Genomic DNA, 24,634 nt, shown 5'->3' with positions numbered 1-24,634 from the left:
TCCAACTACCTAATTCCATAGTTTTGAAGTCAATCTGATAAAATTTAATACCTCATTTACAATCTCTAAGAAACGCTGTTTTTGTCCAATTTTCACAAATTTTCACACTTTTAATCAAAATAGCACACTTCCTGTTGGGTTTAGAATATGGCTCCAAGAGACTTTTTTGTGCTTCCCGGGATGTTACATATATGTGACATATTTCCAGATTTTTAGACGCAACGGGCTTCAGGGGCTGGTCCGTAGAAATTTTGTAGGTGGCGCTACTGAGCCATTTTGCCACGCCCGTGCTCGAGGCCCTGATACATTACAATTTTCGGGCAAACGAATCTTTCTGCCAATTTTCAGGACTTTTCGTGCATGTTTAGGCATGCGTAGGATTTTCCAAAGTTCCTGACAAATAATAATAATAATAATTAAAGCTGCAAGCAGCGTTGAACGGGCCCTCGCAATCCACGCTTGTCGGCGTCCGGCAAGGGCGGGGTCACTGCATTTCTCAGGGGATACAGTGGAGTAACAGTGCACCGTGGCACGATAGCTAACAGTTCTCCAATGACAGGCAAAGTCTTCTTGCTTCAAGGATTTATTTTGTCACTCCTAATTTAAGTTTAATATAAATAAAACCCATCTATCCATCTATCTATCTATCTATCTACCTACCTACCTACACATCTATCTACCTACCTACCTACCTACCTATACATCTATCTATCTATCTATCTATCTATCTATCTACCTACCTACCTACCTATCTATCTATCTATCTATCTACCTACCTACCTATACATCTATCTATCTATCTATATATCTATCTATCTACAACAACGACGGATAATCTCCGCTAGCTTAATGCTAATGTACAATGGGAAACAACATAGACAGGCTAACGGAACTAGCATCGCCATATCGGCGGCAACATCAAACTCTTTCGACTGTATTCTCTCTGTGGCATCAACAAACAGTTGTATTATTATTCTCTCTGTGTCATCAAAGTATGTGGCTGCAGGTACAACAATGCATTTCACTGTGCATTGTACCATGTATAACTGTGCATGGGACAAATAAAACCTATCTATCTATCTATCTATCTATCTATCTATCTACCTACCTATACATCTATCTATTTATCTATCTACCTACACATACATCTATCTATCTCTCTCTCTATCTCTCTATTGATCTATAACAACGAAGAATAAACTCCGCTAGCGTAATGCTAATGTACAATGCGAAACACCATAGACAGGCTAACGGAACTAGCATCGCCGTAGCGGCGGCAACATCAAACGACCGCGACCTTATATAAGCAGGTTACAGCAACACACTTGACTACGCATTTATAATACTCACAGAGAAATGTTCTCTTAACTCCTGAACGATCATTAAGGCTGAAGTTTAGCTGCAAAACGACTTCTTCTCTTGAAACTACTACAATCACAATCGCCACACTGCCACCCTCAGGTGGAGACGTGCATGCCAGAAGCGGCAGCACAGAGAGTCTCGGCTCTGATGTAGTCTATATTTTTATTTTTATTTTATTGTATTTCTCTATCGGTGTACATTACACTTATAGGCTATTGCTTACCTTGTGTGCAAACTACTGTTTACTGTAGTACTATATATTTTTTAGTACTGGCTGCAGGTACAACAATACATTACACTGTGCATTGTACTATGTATAACTGTGCATGGGACAAATAAAACCTATCTATCTACCTATCTATCTATCTACCTACATATCTATCTATCTATCTCTATCTATAACAGCGATGAATAAACTCCGCTAGCTTAATGCTAACGTACAATGCGAAACACCATAGACAGGCTAACGGAACTAGCATCGCCATAGCGGCGGCAACACCAAACTCTTTTGAATGTATTCTCTCCGTGGCATCAACAAACAGTTGTATAATTATTCTCTCTGTGTCATCAAAATATGTTAAAACAACCTCACCAATCATTAGAAGTTTAACCAACACACACACACACACTGACATTCAGCCAGCAGAGAGAAATACTTTGGCTCCATCTGCTGGACAAAGCAGCGAACTACGTGTGCACTGATGATGAAATGAGGGAGAAAGAGCAACTTTTCACTTTCACTACCATAAAAGGCCCTAAAGTTTAACGAAAACTCACAATCTTCGCAGGGAGTGATCATGAAAATCATAAGTATGTCCTGATAACATCTGAAGACAATAAAAATCATCCCGACAGGAATGGCAGCTCATACAACAGACCTTATTTAAATCAGACATTTCCTGCCCACAATAGGTGGCGCTACAATAGTTGCATGAATATTGACATATGGATGTGTTCAGTTAGGGACCAGTAACAATGCTGTAAAGTTTCATGCACTTTGGACTGAATTAAAGCACATTTAAAGCACGTTTAATGCAACTTCCTGTTTCATGGCGGGTCAAAAAAACTGTCAGGGGCCATTAGACCCACGCCACTTCGACGAAAAGTATATGCGCCTATTTTAGTTTTTGTTCATCGAGATTCCAACTACCTAATTCCATAGTTTTGAAGTCAATCTGATAAAATTTAATACCTCATTTACAATCTCTAAGAAACGCTGTTTTTGTCCAATTTTCACAAATTTTCACACTTTTAATCAAAATAGCAGACTTCCTGTTGGGTTTAGAATATGGCTCCAAGAGACTTTTTTGTGCGTCCCGGGATGTTACATATATGTGACATATTTCCAGATTTTTAGACGCAACGGGCTTCAGGGGCTGGTCCGTAGAAATTTTGTAGGTGGCGCTACTGAGCCATTTTGCCACGCCCGTGCTCAAGGCCCTGATACATTACAATTTTCGGGCAAACGAATCTTTCTGCCAATTTTCAGGACTTTTCGTGCATGTTTAGGCATGCGTAGGATTTTCCAAAGTTCCTGACAAATAATAATAATAATAATTAAAGCTGCAAGCAGCGTTGAACGGGCCCTCGCAATCCACGCCAGTCGGCGTCCGGCAAGGACGGGGTCACTGCATTTCTCAGGGGATACAGTGGAGTAACAGTGCACCGTGGCACGATAGCTAACAGTTCTCCAATGACAGGCAAAGTCTTCTTGCTTCAAGGATTTATTTTGTCACTCCTAATTTAAGTTTAATATAAATAAAACCCATCTATCCATCTATCTATCTATCTATCTACCTACCTACACATCTATCTATCTATCTATCTATCTACCTATCTACCTATCTACCTAACTATACATCTATCTATCTATCTATCTATCTATCTATCTACCTGTACATCTATCTACCTATCTACCTGTACATCTATCTATCTATCTATCTATCTATAACAACGAAGGATAATAATCTCCGCTAGCTTAATGCTAATGTACAATGGGAAACACCATAGACAGGCTAACGGAACTAGCATCGCCATAGCGGCGGCAACACCAAACTCTTTTGAATGTATTCTCTCTGTGGCATCAACAAACAGTTGTATAATTATTCTCTCTGTGTCATCAAAGTATGTTAAAACAGCCTCACCAATCATTAGAAGTTTAACCAACACACACACACACTCTGACATTCAGCCAGCAGAGAGAAATGATTTGGCTCCATCTGCTGGACAAAGTAGCGAACTACGTGTGCACTGATGATGAAATGAGGGAGAAAGAGCAACTTTTCACTTTCACTACCATAAAAGGCCCTAAAGTTTAACGAAAACTCACAATCTTCGCAGGGAGTGACCATGAAGATCATAAGTATGTCGTGATAACATCTGAAGACAATAAAAATCATCCCGACAGGAATGGCAGCTCATACAACAGACTCTATTTAAATCAGCCCACAATAGGTGGCGCTACAACAATTGCATGAATATTGACATATGGATGTGTTCAGTTAGGGACCAGTAACAATACTGTAAAGTTTCATGCACTTTGGACTGAATTGAAGCATGTTTACAGCACGTTTAAGCACGTTTAATGCAACTTCCTGTTTCATGGCGCGTCAAAAAAACCTTGAGGGGCCAGCAGACCCACGCCACATCGACGAAAAGTCAAAAAGAAAATATGCTCATGTTCATCAAGGGTTCAACTACCTAATTCCATAGTTTTTAAAGTCAATCTGATAGGTTTAATGCCTTAAAAAAAATGGATGATTAATTCCAATTTTCTCCAATTTTCTCCAATTTTCACACTTTTAATCAAAATAGCAGACTTCCTGTTGGGTTTAGAATATGGCTCCAAGAGACTTTTTTGTGCGTCCTGGGATGTTACATATACGTGACATGTTTCCAGATTTTTAGACGCAACGGGCTTCAGGGGCTGGTCCGTAGAAAATCCGTAGGTGGCGCTATAGAGCCATTTTGCCACGCCCATGCTCGAGGCCCTGATACATTTAAGTTTTCGGGCGAACGAATCTTTCTGCAAATTTTCAGGACTTTTCGTGCATGTTTAGACACCGAAAGGATTTTTTAAAAATCCAAAGAATAATAATAATAATAATAATAATAATAAACAGTACGAAAACAATAGGGTCCTTGCACTTCGTGCTCGGGCCCTAATTAAAGCTGCAAGCAGCGTTGAACGGGCCCTCGCAATCCACGCCAGTCGGCGTCCGGCAAGGACGGGGTCACTGCAGATCTCAGGGGAAACAGAGGAGTAACAATGCACCGTGGCACGACAGCTAACAGTTCTCCAATGACAGGCAAAGTCTTTTTGCGTCAAGGATTCATTTTGTCACTCCCAATTGAAGTTTACCGTAAAACTGAAATACATACAACAAAAGATGATTAAATATAAAATTAAGAATATATCTTAAGTATATCTAAGTATCTCTTCTCTTTACATCTAGTAAAGACTGACAAATACTGTTAATTTATGTACATATACAACTACCCTCCCTCTAAGTCTGTATTTTTATTCAGTCTATATTTTTATTTTTATTTTTTTTTATTTCTCTATCGGTGTACATTACACTTATATTGCTTACCTTGTGTGCAAACTGCTGTTTACTGTAGTACTTATATATATATTTTTTTTTTACTACTGGCTGCAGGTACAACAATACATTACACTGTGCATTGTACTATGTATAACTATGCATCGGACAAATAAAACCTATCCATCTATCTATCTATCTACCTATCTATCTACCTATAAGAACGAAGAATAAACTCCGCTAGCTTAATGCTAATGTACAATGGGAAACACCATAGACAGGCTAACGGAACTAGCATCGCCGTAGCGGCGGCAACATCAACCGACCGCGACCTTATATACGCAGGTTACAGCAACACACATGACTACGCATTTATAATACTCACAGACAAATGTTCTCTTAACTCCTGAACGATCATTAAGGCTGAAGTTTAGCTGCAAAACGACTTCTTCTCTTGAAACTACTACAATCGCAATCGCCACACTGCCACCCTCAGGTGGAGACGTGCATGCCAGAAGCGGCAGCACAGATAGTCTCGGCTCTTTTGACTGTATTCTCTCTGTGGCATCAACAAACAGTTGTATAATTATTCTCTCTGTGTCATCAAAGTATGTTAAAACAGCTAAAATCATCATTACACGTTTAAACAACACACACACACACACACTGAAAGCCAGCCACCAGAATGAAATACTTTGGCTCCATCTGCTGGACAAAGTAGCGAACTACGTGCAATCATTATGGAATGAGGGAGATGGTGACACTCTTCACTTTGAGTAAAAATAAAAGGCACTAAAGTTTAACGAAAAGTCCCAGTTTTCGCAGGGAGTGATCATTAAAGACACAAGTATGACATGACACAATCCAAACATCCTGACAGGAACAGCAGCTCATACAACAGACACCTGAAAAAATCAGACATTTTTTGTACACAATAGGTGGCGCTACAATAATTGCATGAATATTGACATACACATGTGTTCAGTTAGGGACCAGTAACAATACTGTAAAGTTTCATGCACTTTGGACTGAATTAAAGCATGTTTAAAGCACGTTTAATGCAACTTCCTGTTTCATGGCGCGTCAAGAAAACTTTGAGGGGCCAGCAGACCCACGCCACTTCGACGAAAAGTATATGCGCCTTTTTAGTTTTTGTTCATCTAGCCTCCAACTACCTAATTCCATAGTTTTGAAGTCAATCTGATAAGGTTTAATACCTGCTTTTACAAACTCTAAAAACACCACGTTTTTGTCCAATTTTCACACTTTTAATCAAAATAGCAGACTTCCTGTTGGGTTTAGAATATGGCTCCAAAAGACTTTTTTGTGCGTCCTGGGATGTTACATATACGTGACATATTTCCAGATTTTTAGACGCAACGGGCTTCAGGGGCTGGTCCGTAGAAAATCCGTAGGTGGCGCTAGAGAGCCATTTTGCCACGCCCATGCTCGAGTCCCTGATACATTAAAGTTTTCGGGCGAACGAATCTTTCTGCAAATTTTCAGGACTTTTCGTGCATGTTTAGACACCGAAAGGATTTTCTAAAAATCCAAAGAATAATAATAATAATAATAATTAAAGCTGCAAGCAGCGTTGAACGGGCCCTCGCCCCCCACGCCAGTCGGCGTCCGGCAAGGACGGTGTCACTGCATTTCTCAGGGGATACAGTGGAGTAACAATGCACCGTGGCACGATAGCTAACAGTTCTCCAATGACAGGCAAAGTCTTCTTGCTTCAAGGATTTATTTTGTCACTCCCAATTGAAGTTTACCGTAAAACTGAAATACATACAACAAAAGATGATTAAATATAAAATTAAGAATATATCTTAAGTATCGCTAAGTATCTCTTACTTCTCTTTACATCTAGTAAAGACTGACAAATACTGTTAATTTATGTACATATACAACTACCTCCCCTTAGTTTACTATTCTATATTTTTATTCAGTCTATATTTTATTTTTTATTTTATTGTATTTCTCTATCGGTGTACATTACACTTATAGGCTATTGCTTACCTTGTGTGCAAACTACTGTTTACTGTAGTACTTATATATTTTATATATTTTTTACTACTGGCTGCAGGTACAACAATACATTTCACTGTGCATTGTACTATGTATAACTGTGCATGGGACAAATAAAACCTATCTATCTATCTATCTATCTATCTATCTATCTATCTGTACATCTATCTATCTATCTATCTCTCTCTCTCTCTATCTATAACAGCGACGGATAATCTCCGCTAGCTTAATGCTAATGTACAATGCGAAACACCATAGACAGGCTAACGGAACTAGCATCGCCATAGCGGCGGCAACACCAAACTCTTTTGAATGTATTCTCTCTGTGTCATCAAAGTATGTGGCTGCAGGTACAACAATACATTTCACTGTGCATTGTACTATGTATAACTGTGCATGGGACAAATGCAACCTATCTATCTATCTGTAACAACGACGGATAATCTCCGCTAGCTTAATGCTAACGTACAATGCGAAACACCATAGACAGGCTAACGGAACTAGCATCGCCATAGCGGCGGCATCATCAAGCGACGGCGAATTTATAAAGCCGGGCTTACAGCAACACACATGACTACGCATTTATAATACTCACAGACAAATGTTCTCTTAACTCCTGAACGATAGGTAGACTGAAGTTTAGCTGCAAAACGACTTCTTCTCTTGAAACTACTACAATCGCAATCGCCACACTGCCACCCTCAGGTGGAGACATGCATGCCAGAAGCGGCAGCACAGATAGTCTCGGCTCTTTTGACTGTATTCTCTCTGTGGCATCAACAAACAGTTGTATAATTATTCTCTCTGTGTCATCAAAGTATGTTAAAACAGCTAAAATCATCATTACACGTTTAAACAACACACACACACACACACTGAAAGCCAGCCACCAGAATGAAATACTTTGGCTCCATCTGCTGGACAAAGTAGCGAACTACGTGCAATCATTATGGAATGAGGGAGATGGTGACACTCTTCACTTTGAGTAAAATAAAAGGCACTAAAGTTTAACAAAAAGTCCCAGTTTTCTCAGGGAGTGATCATTAAAGACACAAGTATGACATGACACAATCCAAACATCCTGACAGGAACAGCAGCTCATACAACAGACACCTGAAAAAATCAGACATTTTCTGTACACAATAGGTGGCGCTACAATAATTGCATGAATATTGACATACACATGTGTTCAGTTAGGGACCAGTAACAATACTGTAAAGTTTCATGCACTTTGGACTGAATTAAAGCATGTTTAAAGCACGTTTAATGCAACTTCCTGTTTCATGGCGCGTCAAGAAAACTTTGAGGGGCCAGCAGACCCACGCCACTTCGACGAAAAGTATATGCGCCTTTTTAGTTTTTGTTCATCTAGCCTCCAACTACCTAATTCCATAGTTTTGAAGTCAATCTGATAAGGTTTAATACCTGCTTTTACAATCTCTAAAAACACCACGTTTTTGTCCAATTTTCACACTTTTAATCAAAATAGCAGACTTCCTGTTGGGTTTAGAATATGGCTCCAAAAGACTTTTTTGTGCGTCCTGGGATGTTACATATACGTGACATATTTCCAGATTTTTAGACGCAACGGGCTTCAGGGGCTGGTCCGTAGAAAATCCGTAGGTGGCGCTAGAGAGCCATTTTGCCACGCCCATGCTCGAGTCCCTGATACATTAAAGTTTTCGGGCGAACGAATCTTTCTGCAAATTTTCAGGACTTTTCGTGCATGTTTAGACACCGAAAGGATTTTTTAAAAATCCAAATAAGAATAATAATAATAATAATAATAATAATAATAATAAACAGTACGAAAACAATAGGGTCCTTGCACTTCGTGCTCGGGCCCTAATTAAAGCTGCAAGCAGCGTTGAACGGGCCCTCGCAATCCACGCTTGTCGGCGACCGGCAAGGACGGGGTCACTGCATTTCTCAGGGGATACAGTGGAGTAACAGTGCACCGTGGCACGATAGCTAACAGTTCTCCAATGACAGGCAAAGTCTTCTTGCTTCAAGGATTTATTTTGTCACTCCTAATTTAAGTTTACTGTGAAACTGAAATACATACAACAAAAGATGATTAAATATAAAATTAAGAATATATCTTAAATATATCAAAGTATCTCTTCTCTTTACATCTAGTAAAGACTGACAAATACTGTAAATTTATGTACATATACAACTAACCCCCTTTTAAGTTTACCAGTCTATATTTTTAGTTTTATTTCATTGTATTTCTGTAACGGTGTACATTACACTTATATTGCTTACCTTGTGTGCAAACTACTGTTTACTGTAGTACTTATTTATATATTTTTTTTTTACTACTGGCTGCAGGTACAACAATACATTTCACTGTGCATTGTACTATGTATAACTGTGCATGTGATAAATAAAACCTATCTATCTATCTATCTATCTATCTATCTACCTACCTACCTACCTACCTATACATCTATCTATTTATCTATCTACCTACACATACATCTATCTATCTATCTATCTAGCTCTCTCTCTATCTATAACAACGAAGAATAAACTCCGCTAGCTTAATGCTAACGTACAATGCGAAACACCATAGACAGGCTAACGGTACTAGCATCGCCATAGCGGCGGCTACACCAAACTCTTTTGAATGTATTCTCTCCGTGGCATCAACAAACAGTTGTATATCTGTGAAGTGCAGTTGCCTTTTTAAACCCTTTTTGGATAAACAGTTGTATAATACAATAGGGTCCTTGCAACTCCGTTGCATGGCCCAAAATAAACTCCGCTAGCTTAATGCTAATGTACAATGCGAAACACCATAGACAGGCTAACGGAACTAGCATCGCCATAGCGGCGGCAACATCAAACGACCGCGACCTTATACTAAGAGGTTACAGCAACACACATGACTACGCATTTATAATACTCACAGAGAAATGTTCTCTTAACTCCTGAACGATCATTAAGGCTGAAGTTTAGCTGCAAAACGACTTCTTCTCTTGAAACTACTACAATCGCAATCGCCACACTGCCACCCTCAGGTGGAGACGTGCATGCCAGAAGCGGCAGCACAGAGAGTCTCGGCTCTGATTTAGTCTATATTTTTATTTTTATTGTATTGTATTTCTCTATCGGTGTACATTACACTTATAGGCTATTGCTTACCTTGTGTGCAAACTACTGTTTACTGTAGTACTATATATTTTTTACTACTGGCTGCAGGTACAACAATACATTACACTGTGCATTGTACTATGTATAACTGTGCATGGGACAAATAAAACCTACCTATCTACCTATCTATCTATCTACCTACATATCTATCTATCTATCTATCTATCTATCTACCTACATATCTATCTATCTATCTATCTATCTACCTACATATCTATCTATCTATCTATCTATCTACCTACATATCTATCTACCTATCTATCTACCTACCTACATATCTATCTATCTATCTATCTATCTATCTACCTACATATCTATCCATCTATCTATCTATCTATCTCTATCTATAACAGCGATGAATAAACTCCGCTAGCTTAATGCTAACGTACAATGCGAAACACCATAGACAGGCTAACGGAACTAGCATCGCCATAGCGGCGGCAACACCAAACTATTTTGAATGTATTCTCTCCGTGGCATCAACAAACAGTTGTATAATTATTCTCTCTGTGTCATCAAAGTATGTTAAAACAGCCTCACCAATCATTAGAAGTTTAACCAACACACACACACACACACTGACATTCAGCCAGCAGAGAGAAATGATTTGGCTCCATCTGCTGGACAAAGTAGCGAACTACGTGTGCAGTGATGATGAAATGAGGGAGAAAGAGCAACTTTTCACTTTCACTACCATAAAAGTCCCTAAAGTTTAACGAAAACTCACAATCTTCGCAGGGAGTGACCATGAAGATCATAAGTATGTCGTGATAACATCTGAAGACAATAAAAATCATCCCGACAGGAATGGCAGCTCATACAACAGATTCTATTTAAATCAGACATTTCCTGCCCACAATAGGTGGCGCTACAATAATTGCATGAATATTGACATATGGATGTGTTCAGTTAGGGACCAGTAACAATACTGTAAAGTTTCATGCACTTTGGACTGAATTAAAGCACGTTTAAAGCACGTTTAATGCAACTTCCTGTTTCATGGCGGGTCAAAAAAACTGTCAGGGGCCATTAGACCCACGCCACTTCGACGAAAAGTATATGCGCCTATTTTAGTTTTTGTTCATCGAGATTCCACCTACGTAATTCCATGGTTTTGAAGTCAATCTGATAAGATTTAATACCTCATTTATAAACTCTAAGAAACACTGTTTTTGTCCAATTTTCACAAATTTTCACACTTTTAATCAAAATAGCACACTTCCTGTGGGGTTTAGAATATGGCTCCAAGAGACTTTTTTGTGCGTCCTGGGATGTTACATATATGTGACATATTTCCAGATTTTTAGACGCAACGGGCTTCAGGGGCTGGTCCGTAGAAATTCCGTAGGTGGCGCTATAGAGCCATTTTGCCACGCCCGTGCTCGAGGCCCTGATACATTACAATTTTCGGGCAAACGGATCTTTCTGCAAATTTTCAGGACTTTTCGTGCATGTTTGAAGCCGTTAGAATTTTTAAAAGACGCTGAAAAGAATAATAATAATAAAAAGAAACAGTACGAAAACAATAGGGTCCTTGCACTTCGTGCTCGGGCCCTAATAATAATAATAATAATAATAATAAACAGTACGAAAACAATAGGGTCCTTGCACTTCGTGCTCGGGCCCTAATAATAATAATAATAATAATAAACAGTACGAAAACAATAGGGTCCTTGCACTTCGTGCTCGGGCCCTAATTAAAGCTGCAAGCAGCGTTGAACGGGCCCTCGCAATCCACGCCAGTCGGCGTCCGGCAAGGACGGGGTCACCGCAGATCTCAGGGGAAACAGAGGAGTAACAATGCACCGTGGCACGATAGCTAACAGTTCTCCAATGAGAGGCAAAGTCTTCTTGCGTCAAGGATTTATTTTGTCACTCCCAATTGAAGTTTTCCGTGAAACTAAAATACATACAACAAAAGATGATTAAATATAAAATTAAGAATATATCTTAAGTATCTCTAAGTATCTCTTACTTCTCTTTACATCTAGTAAAGACTGACAAATAGGCCTACTGTAAATGTATACATATACAACTACTCCCCCTTTAAGTTTACTACTCTATATTTTTATTTTTTTTTTATTTTATTTCTCTACCAGTTACACTTATAGGCTATTGCTTACCTTTTGTGCAAACTACTGTTTACTGTAGTACTATATATTTTTTACTACTGGCTGCAGGTACAACAATACATTACACTGTGCATTGTACTATGTATAACTGTGCATGGGACAAATAAAACCTACCTATCTACCTATCTATCTACCTATCTATCTATCTACCTACATATCTATCTATCTATCTATCTATCTATGTATCTATCTATCTACCTACATATCCATCTATCCATCCATCTATCTATCTATCTCTATCTATAACAACGATGAATAAACTCCGCTAGCTTAATGCTAACGTACAATGCGAAACACCATAGACAGGCTAACGGAACTAGCATCGCCATAGCGGCGGCAACACCAAACTCTTTTGAATGTATTCTCTCCGTGGCATCAACAAACAGTTGTATACTTATTCTCTCTGTGTCATCAAAGTATGTTAAAACAGCCTCACCAATCATTAGAAGTTTAACCAACACACACACACACTGACATTCAGCCAGCAGAGAGAAATGATTTGGCTCCATCTGCTGGACAAAGCAGCGAACTACGTGTGCACTGATGATGAAATGAGGGAGAAAGAGCAACTTTTCACTTTCACTACCATAAAAGGCCCTAAAGTTTAACGAAAACTCACAATCTTCGCAGGGAGTGATCATGAAAATCATAAGTATGTCGTGATAACATCTGAAGACAATAAAAATCATCCCGACAGGAATGGCAGCTCATACAACAGACTCTATTTAAATCAGCCCACAATAGGTGGCGCTACAACAATTGCATGAATATTGACATATGGATGTGTTCAGTTAGGGACCAGTAACAATACTGTAAAGTTTCATGCACTTTGGACTGAATTGAAGCATGTTTACAGCACGTTTAAGCACGTTTAATGCAACTTCCTGTTTCATGGCGCGTCAAAAAAACCTTGAGGGGCCAGCAGACCCACGCCACATCGACGAAAAGTCAAAAAGAAAATATGCTCATGTTCATCAAGGGTTCAACTACCTAATTCCATAGTTTTTAAAGTCAATCTGATAGGTTTAATGCCTTAAAAAAAATGGATGATTAATTCCAATTTTCTCCAATTTTCTCCAATTTTCACACTTTTAATCAAAATAGCAGACTTCCTGTTGGGTTTAGAATATGGCTCCAAGAGACTTTTTTGTGCGTCCTGGGATGTTACATATACGTGACATGTTTCCAGATTTTTAGACGCAACGGGCTTCAGGGGCTGGTCCGTAGAAAATCCGTAGGTGGCGCTATAGAGCCATTTTGCCACGCCCATGCTCGAGGCCCTGATACATTTAAGTTTTCGGGCGAACGAATCTTTCTGCAAATTTTCAGGACTTTTCGCGCATGTTTAGACACCGAAAGGATTTTTTAAAAATCCAAAGAATAATAATAATAATAATTAAAGCTGCAAGCAGCGTTGAACGGGCCCTCGCAATCCACGCCAGTCGGCGTCCGGCAAGGACGGGGTCACTGCATTTCTCAGGGGATACAGTGGAGTAACAGTGCACCGTGGCACGATAGCTAACAGTTCTCCAATGACAGGCAAAGTCTTCTTGCTTCAAGGATTTATTTTGTCACTCCTAATTTAAGTTTAATATAAATAAAACCCATCTATCCATCTATCTATCTATCTATCTACCTACCTACACATCTATCTATCTATCTATCTATCTACCTATCTACCTATCTACCTAACTATACATCTATCTATCTATCTATCTATCTATCTATCTACCTGTACATCTATCTACCTATCTACCTGTACATCTATCTATCTATCTATCTATCTATAACAACGAAGGATAATAATCTCCGCTAGCTTAATGCTAATGTACAATGGGAAACACCATAGACAGGCTAACGGAACTAGCATCGCCATAGCGGCGGCAACACCAAACTCTTTTGAATGTATTCTCTCTGTGGCATCAACAAACAGTTGTATAATTATTCTCTCTGTGTCATCAAAGTATGTTAAAACAGCCTCACCAATCATTAGAAGTTTAACCAACACACACACACACTCTGACATTCAGCCAGCAGAGAGAAATGATTTGGCTCCATCTGCTGGACAAAGTAGCGAACTACGTGTGCACTGATGATGAAATGAGGGAGAAAGAGCAACTTTTCACTTTCACTACCATAAAAGGCCCTAAAGTTTAACGAAAACTCACAATCTTCGCAGGGAGTGACCATGAAGATCATAAGTATGTCGTGATAACATCTGAAGACAATAAAAATCATCCCGACAGGAATGGCAGCTCATACAACAGACTCTATTTAAATCAGCCCACAATAGGTGGCGCTACAACAATTGCATGAATATTGACATATGGATGTGTTCAGTTAGGGACCAGTAACAATACTGTAAAGTTTCATGCACTTTGGACTGAATTGAAGCATGTTTACAGCACGTTTAAGCACGTTTAATGCAACTTCCTGTTTCATGGCGCGTCAAAAAAACCTTGAGGGGCCAGCAGACCCACGCCACATCGACGAAAAGTCAAAAAGAAAATATGCTCATGTTCATCAAGGGTTCAACTACCTAATTCCATAGTTTTTAAAGTCAATCTGATAGGTTTAATGCCTTAAAAAAAATGGATGATTAATTCCAATTTTCTCCAATTTTCTCCAATTTTCACACTTTTAATCAAAATAGCAGACTTCCTGTTGGGTTTAGAATATGGCTCCAAGAGACTTTTTTGTGCGTCCTGGGATGTTACATATACGTGACATGTTTCCAGATTTTTAGACGCAACGGGCTTCAGGGGCTGGTCCGTAGAAAATCCGTAGGTGGCGCTATAGAGCCATTTTGCCACGCCCATGCTCGAGGCCCTGATACATTTAAGTTTTCGGGCGAACGAATCTTTCTGCAAATTTTCAGGACTTTTCGTGCATGTTTAGACACCGAAAGGATTTTTTAAAAATCCAAAGAATAATAATAATAATAATAATAATAATAAACAGTACGAAAACAATAGGGTCCTTGCACTTCGTGCTCGGGCCCTAATTAAAGCTGCAAGCAGCGTTGGACGGGCCCTCGCAATCCACGCCAGTCGGCGTCCGGCAAGGACGGGGTCACTGCAGATCTCAGGGGAAACAGAGGAGTAACAATGCACCGTGGCACGATAGCTAACAGTTGTCCAATGAGAGGCTAAGTCTTCTTGCTTCAAGGATTTATTTTGTCACTCCCAATTGAAGTTTACCGTAAAACTGAAATACATACAACAAAAGATGATGAAATATAAAATTAAGAATACATCTTAAGTATCTCTAAGTATCTCTTACTTCCCTTTACATCTAGTAAAGACTGACAAATACTATAAATTTATGTACATATACAACTATCCCCCCTTTAAGTTTACCAGTCTATATTTTTATTTTTATTTCATTTTATTTCTCTATCGGTGTACATTACACTTATATTGCTTACCTTGTGTGCAAACTACTGTTTAATGTAGTACTTATATATATATTTTTTTTACTACTGGCTGCAGGTACAACAATACATTTCACTGTGCATTGTACTATGTATAACTGTGCATGTGATAAATAAAACCTATCTATCTATCTATCTATCTATCTATCTATCTATCTCCCTATACATCTATCTATTTATCTATCTACCTACACATACATCTATCTATCTATCTATCTATCTACCTATACATCTATCCACCTACACATCTATCTATCTATCTATCTATCTACCTACCTATACATCTATCTATACCACACATACATCTATCTATCTATCTATCTATCTATCTATCTCTCTATCTATACATCTATCTATCCACCTACACATACATCTATCTATCTATCTATCTATCTCTCTACCTATAAGAACGAAGAATAAACTCCGCTAGCTTAATGCTAACGTACAATGCGAAACACCATAGACAGGCTAACGGAACTAGCATCGCCGTAGCGGCGGCAACATCAACCGACCGCGACCTTATATACGCAGGTTACAGCAACACACATGACTACGCATTTATAATACTCACAGACAAATGTTCTCTTAACTCCTGAACGATCATTAAGGCTGAAGTTTAGCTGCAAAACGACTTCTTCTCTTGAAACTACTACAATCGCAATCGCCACACTGCCACCCTCAGGTGGAGACATGCATGCCAGAAGCGGCAGCACAGATAGTCTCGGCTCTTTTGACTGTATTCTCTCTGTGGCATCAACAAACAGTTGTATAATTATTCTCTCTGTGTCATCAAAGTATGTTAAAACAGCTAAAATCATCATTACACGTTTAAACAACACACACACACACACACTGAAAGCCAGCCACCAGAATGAAATACTTTGGCTCCATCTGCTGGACAAAGTAGCGAACTACGTGCAATCATTATGGAATGAGGGAGATGGTGACACTCTTCACTTTGAGTAAAAATAAAAGGCACTAAAGTTTAACGAAAAGTCCCAGTTTTCGCAGGGAGTGATCATTAAAGACACAAGTATGACATGACACAATCCAAACATCCTGACAGGAACAGCAGCTCATACAACAGACACCTGAAAAAATCAGACATTTTTTGTACACAATAGGTGGCGCTACAATAATTGCATGAATATTGACATATACATGTGTTCAGTTAGGGACCAGTAACAATACTGTAAAGTTTCATGCACTTTGGACTGAATTAAAGCATGTTTAAAGCACGTTTAATGCAACTTCCTGTTTCATGGCGCGTCAAGAAAACTTTGAGGGGCCAGCAGACCCACGCCACTTCGACGAAAAGTATATGCGCCTTTTTAGTTTTTGTTCATCTAGCCTCCAACTACCTAATTCCATAGTTTTGAAGTCAATCTGATAAGGTTTAATACCTGCTTTTACAAACTCTAAAAACACCACGTTTTTGTCCAATTTTCACACTTTTAATCAAAATAGCAGACTTCCTGTTGGGTTTAGAATATGGCTCCAAAAGACTTTTTTGTGCGTCCTGGGATGTTACATATACGTGACATATTTCCAGATTTTTAGACGCAACGGGCTTCAGGGGCTGGTCCGTAGAAAATCCGTAGGTGGCGCTAGAGAGCCATTTTGCCACGCCCATGCTCGAGTCCCTGATACATTAAAGTTTTCGGGCGAACGAATCTTTCTGCAAATTTTCAGGACTTTTCGTGCATGTTTAGACACCGAAAGGATTTTTTAAAAATCCAAATAATAATAATAATAATAATAATAATAATAATAATAATAATAATAATAATAAACAGTACGAAAACAATAGGGTCCTTGCACTTCGTGCTCGGGCCCTAATAATAATAATAAACAGTACGAAAACAATAGGGTCCTTGCACTTCGTGCTCGGGCCCTAATTAAAGCTGCAAGCAGCGTTGGACGGGCCCTCGCAATCCACGCCAGTCGGCGTCCGGCAAGGACGGGGTCACCGCAGGTCTCAGGGGAAACAGAGGAGTAACAATGCACCGTGGCACGATAGCTAACAGTTCTCCAATGAGAGGCTAAGTCTTCTTGCTTCAAGGATTTATTTTGTCACTCCCAATTGAAGTTTACCGTAAAACTGAAATACATACAACAAAAGATGATGAAATATAAAATGAAGAATACATCTAAAGTATCTCTAAGTGTCTCTTACTTCCCTTACATCTAGTAAAGACTGACAAATACTGTAAATTTATGTACATATACAACTATCCCCCCCTTTAATTTTACCAGTCTAAATTTTTATTTTTATTTCATTTTATTTCTCTATCGGTGTACATTACACTTATATTGCTTACCTTGTGTGCAAACTACTGTTTACTGTAGTAGTTATATATATTTTTTTTAGTACTGACTGCAGGTACAACAATACATTTCACTGTGCATTGTACTATGTATAACTGTGCATGGGACAAATAAAACCTATCTATCTATCTATCTATCTATACCAACGAAGAATAAACTCCGCTAGCTTAATGCTAACGTACAATGCAAAACACCATAGACAGGCTAACGGAACTAGCATCGCCATAGCGGCGGCAACACCAAACTCTTTTGAATGTATTCTCTCTGTGGCATCAACAAACAGATGTATAATTATTCTCTCTGTGTCATCAAAGTATGTTAAAACAGCCTCACCAATCATTAGAAGTTTAACCAACACACACACACACTCTGACATTCAGCCAGCAGAGAGAAATGATTTGGCTCCATCTGCTGGACAAAGTAGCGAACTACGTGTGCACTGATGATGAAATGAGGGAGAAAGAGCAACTTTTCACTTTCACTACCATAAAAGGCCCTAAAGTTTAACGAAAACGCACAATCTTCGCAGGGAGTGACCATGAAGATCATAAGTATGTCGTGATAACATCAGAAGACAATAAAAATCATCCCGACAGGAATGGCAGCTCATACAACAGACTCTATTTAAATCAGCCCACAATAGGTGGCGCTACAACAATTGCATGAATATTGACATATGGATGTGTTCAGTTAGGGACCAGTAACAATACTGTAAAGTTTCATGCACTTTGGACTGAATTGAAGCATGTTTACAGCACGTTTAAGCACGTTTAATGCAACTTCCTGTTTCATGGCGCGTCAAAAAAACTTTGAGGGGCCAGCAGACCCACGCCACATAGATGAAAAGTCAAAAAGAAAATATGCTCATGTTCATCAAGGGTTCAACTACCTAATTCCATAGTTTTTGAAGTCTATCTGACAGGTTTAATGCCTTAAAAAAAAATGATGATTAATTCCAATTTTCTCCAATTTTCTCCAATTTTCACACTTTTAATCAGAATAGCAGACTTCCTGTTGGGTTTAGAATATGGCTCCAAGAGACTTTTTTGTGCGTCCTGGGATGTTACATATACGTGACATATTTCCAGATTTTTAGACGCAACGGGCTTCGGGGGCTGGTCCGTAGAAAATCCGTAGGTGGCGCTATAGAGCCATTTTGCCACGCCCATGCTCGAGGCCCTGATACATTTAAGTTTTCGGGCGAACGAATCTTTCCGCCAATTGTCAGGACTTTTCGTGCATGTTTAGACACCGAAACGATTTTTTAAAAATCCAAAGAATAATAATAATAATAATTAAAGCTGCAAGCAGCGTTGAACGGGCCCTCGCAATCCACGCTTGTCGGCGTCCGGCAAGGACGGGGTCACCGCAGCTCTCAGGGGATACAGTGGAGTAACAATGCACCGTGGCACGATAGCTAACAGTTCTCCAATGAGAGGCAAAGTCTTCTTGCTTCAAGGATTTATTTTGTCACTAAATTTATGTACATATACAACTAGCCCCCCTCTGAGTTTACCAGTCTATATTTTTATTTTTATTTCATTTTATTTCTCTGTGTACATTACACTTATATTGCTTACCTTGTGTGCAAACTACTGTTTACTGTAGTAGTACTTATATATATTTTTATTTACTTCAGGCTGCAGGTACAACAATACATTTCACTGTGCATTGTACTATGTATAACTGTGCATGTGATGAATAAAACCTATCCATCTATCTATCTATCTATCTATCTATCTATCTATCTATCTACCTACCTACATATCTACCTACCTATCTATCTATCTATCTATCTATCTATCTGCCTGTACATCTATCTACCTATCTACCTGTACATCTATCTATCTATCTATCTACCTATCTATCTATCTATAACAACGACGGTTAATCTCCGCTAGCTTAATGCTAATGTACAATGGGAAACACCATAGACAGGCTAACGGAACTAGCATCGCCATAGCGGCGGCAACACCAAACTCTTTTGAATGTATTCTCTCTGTGGCATCAACAAACAGTTGTATAATTATTCTCTCTGTGTCATCAAAGTATGTTAAAACAGCCTCACCAATCATTAGAAGTTTAACCAACACACACACACACTGACATTCAGCCAGCAGAGAGAAATGATTTGGCTCCATCTGCTGGACAAAGTAGCGAACTACGTGTGCACTGATGATGAAATGAGGGAGAAAGAGCAACTTTTCACTTTCACTACCATAAAAGGCCCTAAAGTTTAACGAAAACTCACAATCTTCGCAGGGAGTGACCATGAAGATCATAAGTATGTCGTCATAACATCTGAAGACAATAAAAATCAGCCCGACAGGAATGGCAGCTCATACAACAGACTCTATTTAAAATCAGACATTTCCTGCCCACAATAGGTGGCGCTACAATAATTGCATGAATATTGACATATGGATGTGTTCAGTTAGGGACCAGTAACAATACTGTAAAGTTTCATGCACTTTGGACTGAATTAAAGCACGTTTAAAGCACGTTTAAAGCACGTTTAATGCAACTTCCTGTTTCATGGCGCGTCAAAAAAACTGTCAGGGGCCAGCAGACCCACGCCACATCGACGAAAAGTCAACAAAAAATATGCTTATGTTCATCAAGTGTTCAACTACCTAATTCCATAGTTTTTAAAGTTAATCTGATAGGTTTAATGCCTTAAAAAAAATGGATGATTAATTCCAATTTTCTCCAATTTTCTCCAATTTTCACACTTTTAATCAAAATAGCAGACTTCCTGTTGGGTTTAGAATATGGCCCCAAGAGACTTTTTTGTGCGTCCTGGGATGTTACATATACGTGACATATTTCCAGATTTTTAGACGCAACGGGCTTCGGGGGCTGGTCCGTAGAAAATCCGTAGGTGGCGCTATAGAGCCATTTTGCCACGCCCATGCTCGAGGCCCTGATACATTTAAGTTTTCGGGCGAACAAATCTTTCTGCAAATTTCCAGGACTTTTCGTGCATGTTTAGACACCGAAAGGATTTTTTAAAAATCCAAAGAATAATAATAATAATAATTAAAGCTGCAAGCAGCGTTGAACGGGCCCTCGCAATCCACGCCAGTCGGCGTCCGGCAAGGACGGGGTCACCGCAGATCTCAGGGGAAACAGTGGAGTAACAATGCACCGTGGCACGATAGCTAACAGTTGTCCAGTGAGAGGCTAAGTCTTCTTGCTTCAAGGATTTATTTTGTCACTCCCAATTGAAGTTTACCGTGAAACTGAAATGCATACAACAAAAGGTGATGAAATATAAAATTAAGAATATATCTTAAGTATCTCTAAGTATCTCTTACTTCTCTTTACATCTAGTAAAGACTGACAAATACTGTAAATTTATGTACATATACAACTACCCCCCCCCCTGAGTTTACCAGTCTATATGTTTATTTCTATTTCATTTTATTTCACTATCGGTGTACATTACACTTATATTGCTTACCTTGTGTGCAAACTACTGTTTACTGTAGTAGTACTTATATATATATATTTTTACTACTGGCTGCAGGTACAACAATACATTTCACTGTGCATTGTACTATGTATAACTGTGCATGTGATAAATAAAACCTACCTATCTACCTATCTATCTATCTACCTACATATCTATCTATCTATCTATCTATCTATCTATCTATCTATCTATCTACCTCCATATCCATCTATCCATCCATCTATCTATCTATCTCTATCTATAACAACGATGAATAAACTCCGCTAGCTTAATGCTAACGTACAATGCGAAACACCATAGACAGGCTAACGGAACTAGCATCGCCATAGCGGCGGCAACACCAAACTCTTTTGAATGTATTCTCTCTGTGGCATCAACAAACAGATGTATAATTATTCTCTCTGTGTCATCAAAGTATGTTAAAACAGCCTCACCAATCATTAGAAGTTAAACCAACACACACACACACTCTGACATTCAGCCAGCAGAGAGAAATGATTTGGCTCCATCTGCTGGACAAAGTAGCGAACTACGTGTGCACAGATGATGAAATGAGGGAGAAAGAGCAACTTTTCACTTTCACTACCATAAAAGGCCCTAAAGTTTAACGAAAACTCACAATCCTCGCAGGGAGTGATCATGAAAATCATAAGTATGTCCTGATAACATCAGAAGACAATAAAAATCATCCCGACAGGAATGGCAGCTCATACAACAGACTCTATTTAAATCAGCCCACAATAGGTGGCGCTACAACAATTGCATGAATATTGACATATGGATGTGTTCAGTTAGGGACCAGTAACAATACTGTAAAGTTTCATGCACTTTGGACTGAATTGACGCATGTTTACAGCACGTTTAAGCACGTTTAATGCAACTTCCTGTTTCATGGCGCATCAAAAAAACTTTGAGGGGCCAGCAGAGCCACGCCACATAGACGAAAAGTCAAAAAGAAAATATGCTCATGTTCATCAAGGGTTCAACTACCTAATTCCATAGTTTTTGAAGTCTATCTGATAGGTTTAATGCCTTAAAAAAAAATGATGATTAATTCCAATTTTCTCCAATTTTCTCCAATTTTCACACTTTTAATCAAAATAGCAGACTTCCTGTTGGGTTTAGAATATCGCTCCAAGAGACTTTTTTGTGCGTCCTGGGATGTTACATATACGTGACATATTTCCAGATTTTTAGACGCAACGGGCTTCAGGGGCTGGTCCGTACAAGGTCCGTAGGTGGCGCTACTGAGCCATTTTGCCACGCCCATGCTCGAGGCCCTGATACATTGCAATTTTGGGGCAAACGAATGTTTCTGCCAATTTTCAGGAGTTTATGTGCATGTTTAGGCATGCGTACGATTTTCCAAAGTTCCTGACAAATAATAATAATAATAATAATAATAATAATAATAATAAACAGTACGAAAACAATAGGGTCCTTGCACTTCGTGCTCGGGCCCTAATAATAATAATAAACAGTACGAAAACAATAGGGTCCTTGCACTTCGTGCTCGGGCCCTAATTAAAGCTGCAAGCAGCGTTGAACGGGCCCTCGCAATCCACGCCAGTCGGCGTCCGGCAAGGACGGGGTCACTGCAGGTCTCAGGGGAAACAGAGGAGTAACAATGCACCGTGGCACGATAGCTAACAGTTCTCCAATGAGAGGCTAAGTCTTCTTGCTTCAAGGATTTGTCACTCCCAATTGAAGTTTACCGTAAAACTGAAATACATACAACAAAAGATGATGAAATATAAAATTAAGAATACATCTTAGGTATCTCTAAGTATCTCTTACTTCCCTTTACATCTAGTAAAGACTGACAAATACTATAAATTTATGTACATATACAACTATCCCCCCCTTTAAGTTTACCAGTCTATATTTTTATTTTTATTTCATTTTATTTCTCTAACGGTGTACATTACACTTATAAGTATGCTTATAAGTATTGCTTACCTTGTGTGCAAACTACTGTTTACTGTAGTACTTATATATTTTATATATTTTTTACTACTGGCTGCAGGTACAACAATACATTACACTGTGCATTGTACTATGTATAACTGTGCATGGGACAAATAAAACCTATCTATCTATCTATCTATCTATCTAACGACGGACAATCTCCGCTAGCTTAATGCTAACGTACAATGCGAAACACCATAGACAGGCTAACGGAACTAGCATCGCCATAGCGGCGGCTACACCAACTCTTTTGAATGTATTGTCTCCGTGGCATCAACAAACAGTTGTATAATTATTCTCTCTGTGTCATCAAAGTATGTGGCTGCAGGTACAACAATACATTTCACTGTGCATTGTACTATGTATAACTGTGCATGAGACAAATGCAACCTGTCTATCTACCTATCTATCGATAACAACGAAAAATAATCTCCGCTAGCTTAATGCTAACGTACAATGCGAAACACCATAGACAGGCTAACGGAACTAGCATCGCCATAGCGGCGGCAACATCAAACGACCGCGACCTTATATAAGCAGGTTACAGCAACACACATGACTACGCATTTATAATACTCACAGACAAATGTTCTCTTAACTCCTGAACGATCATTAAGGCTGAAGTTTAGCTGCAAAACGACTTCTTCTCTTGAAACTACTACAATTGCAATCGCCACACTGCCACCCTCAGGTGGAGACGTGCATGCCAGAAGCGGCAGCACAGATAGTCTCGGCTCTTTTGACTGTATAAACAGTTGTATAATTATTCTCTCTGTGTCATCAAAGTATGTTAAAACAGCTAAAATCATCATTACACGTTTAAACAACACACACACACACACTAAAAGCCAGCCAGCAGAGAGAAATACTTTGGCTCCATCTGCTGGACAAAGTAGCGAACTACGTGTGCACTGATGATGAAATGAGGGAGAAAGAGCAACTTTTCACTTTCACGACCATAAAAGGCCCTAAAGTTTAACGAAAACTCACAATCTTCGCAGGGAGTGACCATGAAGATCATAAGTATGTCGTGATAACATCTGAAAACAATAAAAATCAGCCCGACAGGAATGGCAGCTCATACAACAGACTCTATTTAAAATCAGACATTTCCTGCCCACAATAGGTGGCGCTACAATAATTGCATGAATATTGACATATGGATGTGTTCAGTTAGAGACCAGTAACAATACTGTAAAGTTTCATG

Source organism: Chelon labrosus, assembly GCF_963514085.1.
Source record: "Chelon labrosus genome assembly, chromosome: 1".
Lineage (NCBI taxonomy): Eukaryota > Metazoa > Chordata > Actinopteri > Mugiliformes > Mugilidae > Chelon > Chelon labrosus.
Note: the sequence above shows the minus strand (reverse complement) of the source record.